This window comes from Ranitomeya variabilis, chromosome 4 (genome assembly GCF_051348905.1).
Source record: "Ranitomeya variabilis isolate aRanVar5 chromosome 4, aRanVar5.hap1, whole genome shotgun sequence".
NCBI classification, from domain to species: domain Eukaryota; kingdom Metazoa; phylum Chordata; class Amphibia; order Anura; family Dendrobatidae; genus Ranitomeya; species Ranitomeya variabilis.
The window spans coordinates 484,410,705-484,424,242 of NC_135235.1; the positions used below are offsets into that span (position 1 = coordinate 484,410,705).

At 43.4% G+C, this 13,538-nt stretch overlaps 1 protein-coding gene across 1 annotated transcript in view; it reads right to left on the reverse strand.

Moving 5' to 3' along the window:
* Nucleotides 1-3,295: 3,295 nt before the first annotated feature.
* SAMHD1 (SAM and HD domain containing deoxynucleoside triphosphate triphosphohydrolase 1) overlaps nt 3,296-13,538 on the reverse strand; it is a 610,883-nt gene continuing 600,640 nt past the window's right edge. The window contains exon 16 of the mRNA XM_077251917.1: nt 3,296-3,432. The gene's annotated coding sequence lies outside the window, so the exon portion shown is untranslated. The remainder of the gene's footprint in view (nt 3,433-13,538) is intronic.

Here is a 13,538-nt window from a genome sequence, read left to right on the forward strand (position 1 = left end):
ATTCGCTTCCGGGGAGTCATATTCCGGCATGGAGAATGGATGGTGGGCTGTAGGGTCCCATGCAAACCATGATCGCTGGGAGACTAAGGAGACCAAACAAAAAGATGCCCTTTTTAGTGGATCCTCTTGCAGGAAGGGTAACAAATTCCGTTAACCCTGACCCTCCTGTGCGTGGGAGGTTAAATTTTTTTTTAAAACAAATGGCGGGAGATCACACATAATTACTGGACACTGAGTTTAATAGGATCTGGTTTGAAGCTAGAGTTTCATTGGAGGACTGAGCAGTGTATTATATTATATGGAGGACTATGGGGAGTGTATAATAATATATGGAGCACTATGAGGAGTGTATTATACTATATGGACGACTATGGGGAATGCATTATACTATATGGAGGCCTAAGGGGAATGTATTATACTATATGGAGGACTATAGGGAGAGTATTATACTATATGGAGGACTATGGGGCACATTATATTATATGGAGGACTATGGGGTGTGCATTTTACAATATGGAGGACTGTGGTGCACATTATAATATATGGATGACTATGGGATGTATTATACTAAACAAGCAAAATGCTGCATATTCTTCGAGTGACTGGATTGTTTATGCCGGAACAGAAATCGTTGTTCTCAGCAGCACATCGCCACTGTAGATATGCTGCTGATAACATGTACTGTATGGGGACAGATTGATCTACTAGTGATTGTTCTGTGCCCATCATTCTCTCAGTGTAAAGAGGCCGGGAAACAAGTGTCGAATGACTTCAATATTGTCTATCACACTTGTTTAGCGGCCTGAACATAGCGCAGGTACCGTATATACTCGAGTATAAGCTGACCCGAGTATAAGCCGACCCCCCCTAATTTTGCCACAAAAAAACTGGAAAAACTTAATGACTCGAGTATAAGCCTAGGGTGGAAAATGCAGCAGCTACCGGTAAATGTCAAAAATACAAATAGATACCAATGAAAGTAAAATTAATTGAGACATCAGTAGGTTAAGTGTTTTTAAATATCCATATTGAATCAGGAGCCCCATATAATGCTCCATACAGTTCATGATGGCCCCATAAGATGCTCCATACATTATGGCCCCATAAGATGCTCCACACATTATGGCCCCATGAGATGACCCATACATTGTGGCCCCATTCATTGTGGCTCCATTCATTGTGGCTCCATACATTGTGGCTCCATACATTGTGGCCCCATACATTGTGGCCCCATAAGATGCTCCAAACAGTTGCCCCATTTGCTGTTGCTGCGATTAAAATAAAAAAAATCACATACTCGCCTCTCTTCGCTCAGGCCCCCGGCACTTGCGATAGTCACCTTCCACGTTCCACTGCTACGCGCTGCTCTGTCTTCTGTCCTCTGGCTGTGACTGTTCAGGCAGAGGGCACGCGCACACAAATCACGTCATTGCGCCCTCTGACCTGAACAGTCACAGCCAGAGGATGGAAGACAGAGCAGCGCGCAGCGGTGGAACGAGGAAGGTGACTATAGCGCAATGCTCACCTCCCCCGATATACTCACCTGCTCCTGGCGCGGTCCCTGGCAGCGTCTCACTGTCAGATGGTCTCCGGGAGCTGGCGGCATCTTCCTGTGTTCAGCGGTCACGTACCGCTCATTACAGTAATGAATATGCGTGCATATTCATTACTTTACTGAGCGGTACCACGTGACCGCTGAACACAGGAAGAGCTGCCCGGAGACCATGGGACATGCAGGGACAGTGCCAGGAGCAGGTGAGTATGTCACCGTGCCGCTCACCCGCCGACCCCACGCCGACACGGACTCGAGTATAAGCCGAGAGGGTCACTTTCAGCCCAAAAAAGTGGGCTGAAAATCTCGACTTATACTCGAGTATATACGGTAAATACAACAGAAATGCTTCTGTTTGTGATGTGCAATATTTTAGCATTTGGGGCCCCATGTTAAACTTTTGCCTAAAACCGGCCCTGGGTATAATTTTGCTGTACTGTTTTACCCCCCCAGAGATTGCCCCAGTCTATCACAACAGCCAGGCCCGGCCATTTGTTTGCTGTTCCTTGTTATGCCCCTTTTAAACCATTTACAATAAATCTGTTGGGTTGTTTTAATCTCCTTTCTTGTGAGTGAGTATGGAGCATGGACTGAGGTTTCCAAGTGGACCCCTGGCAGAAGAGGAAGACCCTCCTGCAGTCTCCTAGAGCTCTCAACAAGATTTCTGTGAAGGCACTGTGCCATACTGAGGTAAGAACTACTAAGCATCCTGTCCATGGAGGCTGCTTAAAGGAATTTTAGATTCTCATGAATAATAATTAATGTCTCTGTAGCTCCAGCATACCACATACCAGGAGACAATGGCCTGGATCCATAAATTATATCATGTGCATGATACATTTAATTTTTATAGATAACAATGAAAACTGATGGCTATTCTTTTCAGCTTGCTTTGGTCCTCTGGATTTTTTTCAGATTCTCCGTCAGTTTCACCTTTGATCACAAGAGTGTAATTTACTTTACCTCAAATGGAAAGGTGGCGCTAACTGAGGGACAGTGTTTACAACCATAGCATAGAAGTGTTTGGTAGGAGAAATGCCCTGATTATGGGAACAATTTTAAGTACACAGACAAGCAGACTTGCAAAATTCTGGTCACCATTTATTACTCTACACTACGAGGACTCAATAATGACAACCAGACAACTATGGCTTGTAAATATTTATTTGCCACTTTTACAATTTGATTTCTTAGAATTTATGTCATTTACTAGACCAAAGAATAAATGTGTACATGGATGTCACTAACATTTTCTCGTGAGTGAGACTCTGGTTACACGAGTGTACTCTGATATTTCTCCCCAAAAAGCAACTGTTGATGATGAAAACCATTTCGTTTAAAGGGTTTTATCTTTTATAGGTGTTGTCTCACTATTAAATATTAATTTACTCTGTTAGATCAGAATACAACATTGATAATGATGATGTATACTTAAATAACACCCTGTTTCTTATAGGCTATCTTTCACAAAGCTGGACTAACCCCATGTTATCACTTCTGAGAATATACAGACAAGTCTTAATATAGAGAAACAGATACTTTTACTACTACTACCACTACTTAACTGAGAATCCCATGCTATATTTTCAATGTAGCATCAATCTCTACATTGGCACAATTTCAAGAGCATCTTGGCAGCACACATCAATTTTCATGTACTTATGCATCCGCTTGGAAGATTATATTATATAATATATGTGCATATTGTATATCCTACATGTAATCATTCTAAAAAACCATGTGAAATAATATATGTAGAACAGGTTCTTGATTCAGATACTAAACTACTAAATACAGAGTTGAATAAATGTTGACTGCTGCAGTCATCTTTGCAATCCATGTGAAGTACGGTAACCTTAAATTCCAGTCATCTCTTGGTTCTGAAACATAAATGTGCAGACTTAATTTCTAAGAGGGATTATATCATAAATAACACAGAATTGTTCTACTATATGCATAGCCCACTGCAGCCTTTCAAAGTGTTACTACTCCTAGACATTGCCTCTTCTGTGCTTTGTCTGGTTGTGATCTGTGGGCTCCGTCTTCCTCCATCCCTCCAGCTTCTTCATTTCCCCTCTCTATGCTTTTATATAACTTTCATAAACTGTGGGCATAGTTGTACTCATTCTATGGTCATCTTGACCCGTTTTTTTTTTTTTACTTCTTAAAAGGGGAGCAAAGGCACCGGTTTGTGTTCAGTAGTGGAAATTCCAATCTTAATAAACTATGGCACATATAGTGCTGTCAATATATTCCACATATCAGAATACTACTTTACATTTTATGCAGCCCTTGGGAATGTTACAATCACAAAATTTGGCACATGGATATGAAAAGGTTGTACACCCCTGTTGTAGACAGATTTGAGCAATTTTTTAAAGCAAACAATCATAGTAACATAGTATTTAAGGTTGAAGGAAGACTTTGGCTACGTTCACACGATCCTTTTTTCACTGCGGATTTTTCAGGTCCTTTTTTTGGAAAATCCGCAGTGAAAACCGCAGTGCTTTTCACTGCGGTTTTTGATCCTTTTTCTACTGCGGATTCCACTGCGGGTTTCCAACTGCAGTTTCCTATTGGTGCTGTTGGAAACCCGCAGCGGAATCCGCAGAAAGAAGTGACATGGTACTTCTTTTTTCCGCAGGCAAATCCGCGCGGATTTTCCTGCGAAAAAAAGGATCGTCGGCACAGCGGGTTTTGTTTTCCATTGGGTTACATTGTACTGTAACCTGCATGGAAAAAGGATGCGGATCCGCAGCTGCAATTCCGCTGCGGATCCGCACCAAAAACCGCAGCGTGTGAACGTAGCCTTTAAGTCCACCTAGTTCAACCCATATCCGAACCTAACATGCCCTAACATGTTGATCCAGAGGAAGGCAAAAAAAACCCATGTGGCAAAAAGTAAGCTCCACATTGGGGGGAAAAAATTCCTTCCTGACTCCACATACGGCAATCAGACTAGTTCCCTGGATCAACGCCCTATCAAGGAATCTAGTGTATAAAACCTGTAACATTATAAAATAATCTGCAGATATATATTTTTTTTTTAAAGGGATATTCCCAATTATTATACAATGGTGTAAATACGCTCAGTTATGGGGTAAATTCTCCATCATTTTTTACTGTCAAAGTGGCACTGCTGTACAGGGAGCTGCTCCGTTCACATACATAGGGCTGTGTTGCAGTTCCCTACACTGCAGATAGATGGCAGTGCTGCTGTGGAGGAAAAAAAAAAATGCTGCTGCCCCTTTTCTTTTCCAAGGTCCTGACAATCAGACCCCTTCTGATCAGTATGTAAAATGCCATTATGTTTAATGTTGGGGGATCTCCTTTAGGCTGGAGTCCCACACAACGTATCAAAAAATCGAGAATCGCAGAAATGTTCCCTGAACAGTGATCCATATGTCATCCGTGTGCAGTGTGAGGATGCGATTTTCTCACATGTAAGCATCCGTGTGACATCCGTATGGCGAAATTTTCTCGCCAGCTTGCAAAATGGATCCATGGGCTAAAATATTTGTGAAAACATATACAGTGTGTGTGTGTGTCCGTGTCCGTGTCCGGGATTGGCATCTGAACCGTCGCAGCTACAGCCACAAAATTTTGCACAGTCACACGTCTGGACCCCGAGAGCGTCATAGGCTATGTTGTGAGGTGAAATTTTAACCCCGTGCTTTCCAATTCACCAAACAATTTTGCCCCTATCTACATAATGGGGAAAAAGTGAAAGGAAAAGTGTTGGAGGCAAATTAACAGCTGCCAGATGTGAACAAGGGGGACTTAAAGAATGAGAGCGATGGCGCCAAAGAGTATATACTGTACAGTTGCTAAGGTGGGGCCCCAACATGGGATAATCACCACACCACCACGGGGATATGAACACACACACAAAATGCGCCACACACTACCACGTGCTCGAACACATATACCACCCTCAGCGCACATTTCACCACACATACACCAACTTCGCCACATAAAAGTCGAAACACAAAAGTCGCCGCTCAAAACTCGCCACGCGCAAAACTCTCCACATGCAAAACTCGCCACGTGCAAAACTCACCTCATGGAAAACTCGCCACACGCAAAACTTGCACACGCGGAAAAATTGCCACATGCACAAAAGTTGCAACACATGCAAAAGTTGCCTCACACAAAACTTGCACATACTCAAAAGGCACCACACATAAAACTCGCCACGCGCAAAACTCGCCATGCGCAAAACTTGCTGCACACAACTTGCTACACTAACCTGTCACATGCAACTCGACACACAAAAAGTTGCTACACGCATGTCGCCACACAACTCATCTCACAAAAGTCGCTACATACATGTCGCCACACGCAACTCAACACACACAACTTGACACACGAAACTTGCCCTAAAACACACACAAGTCTGGTATTATCCTTCAAAAATAAAAATCTGTTTAATAAGCAGACAAACTACAAGAGCAACAAATGTACCATATAGGAATCCGGCAGCTGTCAGTCACATGACCTGTCTATTGTATGTGTGAGCTAATATATACTGCCAGGGGGTGGGCTTACTGTTGGCTGGGGATTTATCAGGCTGCCAATTTAGCTTACAAATACTGAGGTAAAAATACTGACCAAATAACGTGTGAACGAGGTCTAATACAGGAGGAGATGACATACAGGTATATACTATTTACAGGGGAGATGACACACAGGTATATACTATATACAGGAGGAGATGACACACAGATATATACTATATACAGGAGAGATGACACACAGGTATATACTATATACAGGAGGAGATGACATACAGGTACATACTACATACAGCAGGAGATGACATACAGGTATATACTATATACAGGATTAGATGACACACAGGTATATACTATATACAGGAGCAGATTACATACAGGTATATAGTATATACAGGAGGAGATGACATACAGGTATATGCTATGTATAGGAGGAGATGACATACAGGTATATACTATATACAGGAGGAGATGACACAGGTATATACTATATACAGGAGATTACATACAGGTATATACTATATATAGGAGGAGATGACATACAGGTATATACTATATACAGGGGACATGACACACAGCAGGTATATACTATATACAGGGGAGATGACATACAGGTATATACTATATATAAGGGAGATGACAAACATGTATATACTGAGGTGAAAATGAGAGGTGTGAGTGCAAAATGAGAGGAGTGAGGGAAAATAGTGGAGTGATCGGAAAATGACAGATGTGAGGTCGAAATGACAAGTGTTAGGGGGGAATGAGAGGAGTGAGAGGGAAAATGAGGTGTGAGGGAGAAAATGAGAGATGTGAGGGGGAAAATGAAAGATGTGATGGGGAAAATGAGAGGCGTGATGGGAAAATAAGAGAAGTGAGGTGCTATAACTATCCACAGATATTTACTATGCCCAGGCAACGACGGGCTCTTTAGCTAGTGTATATATATATATATATATATATATATATATATATATATATATATATACACACACACAGTGGGGCAAAAAAGTATTTAGTCAGTCAGCAATAGTGCAAGTTCCACCACTTAAAAAGATGAGAGGCGTCTGTAATTTACATCATAGGTAGACCTAAACTATGGGAGACAAACTGAGAAAAAAAAATCCAGAAAATCACATTGTCTGTTTTTTTTATCATTTTATTTGCATTTTATGGTGGAAAATAAGTATTTGGTCAGAAACAAACAATCAAGATTTCTGGCTCTCACAGACCTGTAACTTCTTCTTTAAGAGTCTCCTCTTTCCTCCACTCATTACCTGTAGTAATGGCACCTGTTTAAACTTGTTATCAGTATAAAAAGACACCTGTGCACACCCTCAAACAGTCTGACTCCAAACTCCACTATGGTGAAGACCAAAGAGCTGTCAAAGGACACCAGAAACAAAATTGTAGCCCTGCACCAGGCTGGGAAGACTGAATCTGCAATAGCCAACCAGCTTGGAGTGAAGAAATCAACAGTGGGAGCAATAATTAGAAAATGGAAGACATACAAGACCACTGATAATCTCCCTCGATCTGGGGCTCCACGCAAAATCCCACCCCGTGGGGTCAGAATGATCACAAGAACGGTGAGCAAAAATCCCAGAACCACGCGGGGGGACCTAGTGAATGAACTGCAGAGCGCTGGGACCAATGTAACAAGGCCTACCATAAGTAACACACTACGCCACCATGGACTCAGATCCTGCAGTGTCAGACGTGTCCCACTGCTTAAGCCAGTACATGTCCGGGCCCGTCTGAAGTTTGCTAGAGAGCATTTGGATGATCCGGAGGAGTTTTGGGAGAATGTCCTATGGTCTGATGAAACCAAACTGGAACTGTTTGGTAGAAACACAACTTGTCGTGTTTGGAGGAAAAAGAATACTGAGTTGCATCCATCAAACACCATACCTACTGTAAAGCATGGTGGTGGAAACATCATGCTTTGGGGCTGTTTCTCTGCAAAGGGGCCAGGACGACTGATCCGGGTACATAAAAGAATGAATGGGGCCATGTATCGTGAGATTTTGAGTGCAAACCTCCTTCCACAAGCAAGGGCATTGAAGATGAAACGTGGCTGGGTCTTTCAACATGACAATGATCCAAAGCACACCGCCAGGGCAACGAAGGAGTGGCTTCGTAAGAAGCATTTCAAGGTCCTGGAGTGGCCTAGCCAGTCTCCAGATCTCAACCCTATAGAAAACCTTTGGAGGGAGTTGAAAGTCCGTGTTGCCAAGCGAAAAGCCAAAAACATCACTGCTCTAGAGGAGATCTGCATGGAGGAATGGGCAAACATACCAACAACAGTGTGTGGCAACCTTGTGAAGACTTACAGAAAACGTTTGACCTCTGTCATTGCCAACAAAGGATATATTACAAAGTATTGAGATGAAATTTTGTTTCTGACCAAATACTTATTTTCCACCATAAAATGCAAATAAAATGATAAAAAAACAGACAATGTGATTTTCTGGATTTTTTTTTTCTCAGTTTGTCTCCCATAGTTGAGGTCTACCTATGATGTAAATTACAGACGCCTCTCATCTTTTTAAGTGGTGGAACTTGCACTATTGCTGACTGACTAAATACTTTTTTGCCCCACTGAATATATATATATATATATATATATATATATATATATTTATTTATGAGCCGACCCCCCCTAATTTTGCCACAAAAAAATGGGAAAACTTAATGACTCGAGTATAAGCCTACGGTGGGGAATGCAGCAGCTATCTGTAAATGTCAAAAGTAAAAATAGATACCAGTAAAATTAATTGAGACATCAGTAGGTTAAGTGTTTTTGAATATCCATATTGAATCAGGAGCCCCATATAATGCTCCTTAAAGTTTATGATGACCCATAAGATGCTCCATATTAAAATATGCCCCATATAATCCTGCATAAAGGTTAATAATGGCCCCATAAGATGCTCCATAGACACATTTGCCCAATATAATGCTGCACAAATGTTGATTATGGCCCCATAAGATGCTCCATACCAGGGCTGGCGTCAGCACCCAGCTTACCCGGGCAAGTGCCGGGGCCCTGACGAGACAGGGGGGCCCACTCACACAGTCATAGATCCATCTGGCCGCTTTAACCCTTTCTACCCTTTCAATTTGAGCTGGCACAAGCATCTTCTCACTGTCAGTGCAGGGCCAGGCACATAGGGGTTAAGGACACAGCCAGCGTGACATTGTGGGCGGAGAGAGCACTTCTCTGCTCAGTGCTGAACTTATCAGGCACAGGCAGATTCCAGAGGAGACAGAGTTCCTACCACCACCTGAGTGAGTGCAATGCAATGCTATATCGCTGTATGTTCTGACAGTGTGGGTGATATGGGGCGGCCATGGGCTGGGCGCCTGCAGCTGATATATATATATATATATACTACAGCAGCCGCCCAGCCCAGGCCCCCAGCACAGCCTGTATAGATACAGTGTATATAATATATATACAGGACACATGCTGGGGGCCTGGGCTGGGCGGCTGTTGAAGTATATACACTGCACAGTACCTCTCCCCTGTATATATACACTGCACAGTACCACTCCTCCTGTATATATACACTGCACAGTACCACTCCTCCTGTATATATACACTGCACAGTACCACTCCTCCTGTATATATACACTGCACAGTACCACTCCTCCTGTGCTGTATATATACACTGCACAGTACCACTCCTCCTGTCCTGTATATATACACTGCACAGTACCACTCCTCCTGTATATATACACTGCACAGTACCACTCCTGTATATATACACTGCACAGTACCACTCCTGTATATATACACCGCACAGTACCTCTCCCCTGTATATATACACTGCACAGTACCACTCCTCCTGTATATATACACCGCACAGTACCTCTCCCCTGTATATATACACACTGCACAGTACCTCTCCCCTGTATATATATATACACTGCACAGTACCTCTCCCCTGTATATATACACTGCACAGTACCACTCCTCCTGTATATATACACTGCACAGTACCACTCCTCCTGTATATATACACTGTACAGTACCGCTCCTCCTGTATATATACACTGCACAGTACCGCTCCTCCTGTATATACACTGCACAGGACCACTCCTCCTGTATATATACACTGTACAGTACCGCTCCTCCTGTACATATATACTGCACAGTACCACTCCTGTATATATACACTGCACAGGACCACTCCTCCTGTATATATACACTGTACAGTACCGCTCCTCCTGTATATATACACTGCACAGTACCACTCCTCCTGTATATATACACTGCACAGTACCACTCCTCCTGTATATATACACTGTACAGTACCGCTCCTCCTGTATATATACACTGCACAGTACCGCTCCTCCTGTATATACACTGCACAGGACCACTCCTCCTGTATATATACACTGTACAGTACCGCTCCTCCTGTACATATATACTGCACAGTACCACTCCTGTATATATACACTGCACAGGACCACTCCTCCTGTATATATACACTGTACAGTACCGCTCCTCCTGTATATATACACTGCACAGTACCGCTCCTCCTGTATATATACACTGCACAGTACCACTCCTCCTGTATATATACACTGTACAGTACCGCTCCTCCTGTATATATACACTGCACAGTACCGCTCCTCCTGTATATATACACTGCACAGTACCACTCCTCCTGTACATATATACTGCACAGTACCACTCCTCCTGTATATATACACTGCACAGTACCACTCCTCCTGCCCTGTATATATAAACTGCAGAATTTACAATAGCTATCACTCATGTAAGAAGTGAAATCTGGCATTGTACTATACCTGTATTTCTCTGCTGTATCTGGGCATCATGAATCGTGGTATGTGTTAAAGGGGGGGGGGGCCCACTGAGACTCTTTCGCCCTGGGCCCTCAAAAACCTGGAGCCGGCCCTGCTCCATACAGACACTTGCCCCATATAATGCTCCACAAACGTTAATTATAGCCCCATAAGATGCTCCATAAATATATTTGCCCCATATAGTGCTGCACAAACGTTATAGCCCCATAGATGCTCCATACAGACACTTGCCCCATTTGCTGTTGCTGCGATATATAAAAAAAAAAAATCACATACTCACCTCTCCGTCGCTCAGGCCCCCGGCACTTGCAATATTCACCTGCTCCTCGTTCCGGGCGCCGCTCCATCTTCAGCGTCTTCTGCACTGACGTTCAGGCAGAGGGCGCGCACTAACCACGTCACTGCGCCCTCTGACCTGGGCGTCACTGCAGAAGACGCTGAAGACGGAGCGGCGCCGGAACGAGGGGCAGGTGAATAAGGCACAGCGCTCCCCTTCCCCATTATACTCACCTGCTCCTGGCGCGGTGCAGTCCCTGCTTCCCCAGCGCTGCAGCTTCTTCCTGTACTGAGCGGTCACCGTTACCACTCATTACAGTAATGAATATGTGGCTCCACCCGTATGGGAGGTGGAGCCGCATATTCATTACTGTAATGAGCAGTACCATGCGACCGCTCGGTACAGGAAGAAGCTGGGGCGCCAGGGATGTGCAGGAACCGCGCCAGGAGCAGGTGAGTATAATTAGACAGCCCCCTCTCCCCCTCCCCTGCCGACCCCGGGGTATGACTCGAGTATAAGCCGAGAGGGGGACTTTCAGCCCCCAAAAAATGGGTTGAAAATCTCGGCTTATACTTTGGAAGTTGGAGTGTTTTTTTTTTTAGATTTGGCTATCTTAGGAGGATAACTGTTTGTGCAGGTAACTATTACTGTGCAGAATTATTAGGCAACTTAATAAAAGCCAAATATATTCCCATCTCACTTGTTTATTTTTACCAGGTAAACCAATATAACTGCACAAAATTTAGAAATAAACATTGCTGACATGCAAAAACAAAACCCCCAAAAATTAGTGACCAATATAGCCACCTTTCTTTATGATGACACAACAGCCTTCCATCCATAGATTCTGTCAGTTGCTTGATCTGTTTACGATGAACATTGCGTGCAGCAGCCACCACAGCCTCCCAGACACTGTTCCGAGAGGTGTACTGTTTTCCCTCCCTGTAGATCTCACATTTTATGAGGGACCACAGGTTCTCTATGGGGTTCAGATCAGGTGAACAAGAAGGCCATGTCATTTTTTCTTCTTTGAGACCTTTACTGGCCAGCCACGCTGTGGAGTAGTTGGAGGCATGTGATGGAGCATTGTCCTGCATGAAAATCATGTTTTTCTTGAACGATACCGACTTTTTCCTGTACCACTGCTTGAAGAAGTTGTCTTCCAGAAACTGGCAGTAGGTCTGGGAGTTGAGCTTCACTCCATCTTCAACCTGAAAAGGTCCCACAAGTTCATCTTTGATACCAGCCCATACCAGTAACCCACCTCCACCTTGCTGGTGTCGGAGTCGCAGTGGAGCTCTCTGCCCTTTACTGATCCAGCCTCTGGCCCATCCATCTGGCCCATCAAGAGTCACTCTCATTTCATCAGTCCTTAAAACCTTTGAAAAGTCGATCTTAAGATATTTCTTGGCCCAGTCTTGATGTTTTATCTTATGCTTCTTGTTCAAAGGTGGTCGTTTTTCAGCCGTCCTTACCTTGGCCATGTCCCTGAGTATCGCACACCTAGTGCTTTTTGTTACTCCAGTAGCGTTGCAGCTCTGAAATATGGCAAAACTGGTGGCAAATGGCATCTTGGCAGCTTCACGCTTGATTTTCCTCAATTCATGGGCAGTTATTTTGCGCCCTTTTTGCCCAACACGCTTCTTGTGACCCTGTTGGCTATTTGCCATGAAACGCTTGATTGTTCGGTGATCACACTTCAAAAGTTTGGCAATTTCAGGACTGCTGCATCCCTCTGCAAGACATCTCACAATTTTGGACTTTTCAGAGCCCGTCAAATCTCTCTTCTGACCCATTTTGCCAAAGGAAAGGAAATAGCCTAATAATTAAGCACACCTTCTATAGGGTTTTGATGTCATTAGATAACACCCCTCCTCATTACAGAGATGCACATCATCTGATTTACTTAATTGGTAGTTGGCTCTCAAGCCTGAACAGCTTGGAGTAGGACTACACGTATAAAAAGTATCATGTGTTTAAAATACAACTTGCCTAATAATTTTGCACACAGTATATGTATGTATATATGTACAGGGGTTGGACAAAATAATGGAAACGTCTAACGTTTTGGCATCATAATCTTCGAACATGTTATAAACATGCAAACCGTGACATATGGTAATGTTTTGTAGTTGATTATTTGTGTTATGTGATATATGTATGTAAATTAACTGTTTGTTTTGCATAATTGCAAGAACATTGATGAGAACCTAATACCAATAGCAGACCTCTTGGATTTTCAAAGAGGCCAAATTGTTGGTGCTCGTATGGCAGGCGCTAGTGTAACAGAAAGTGCCCGAATGCTTGGTGTGTCAAGAGGTACTGTCTCCAAAGTAATGACTGCGTTTGAAAGAGAAGG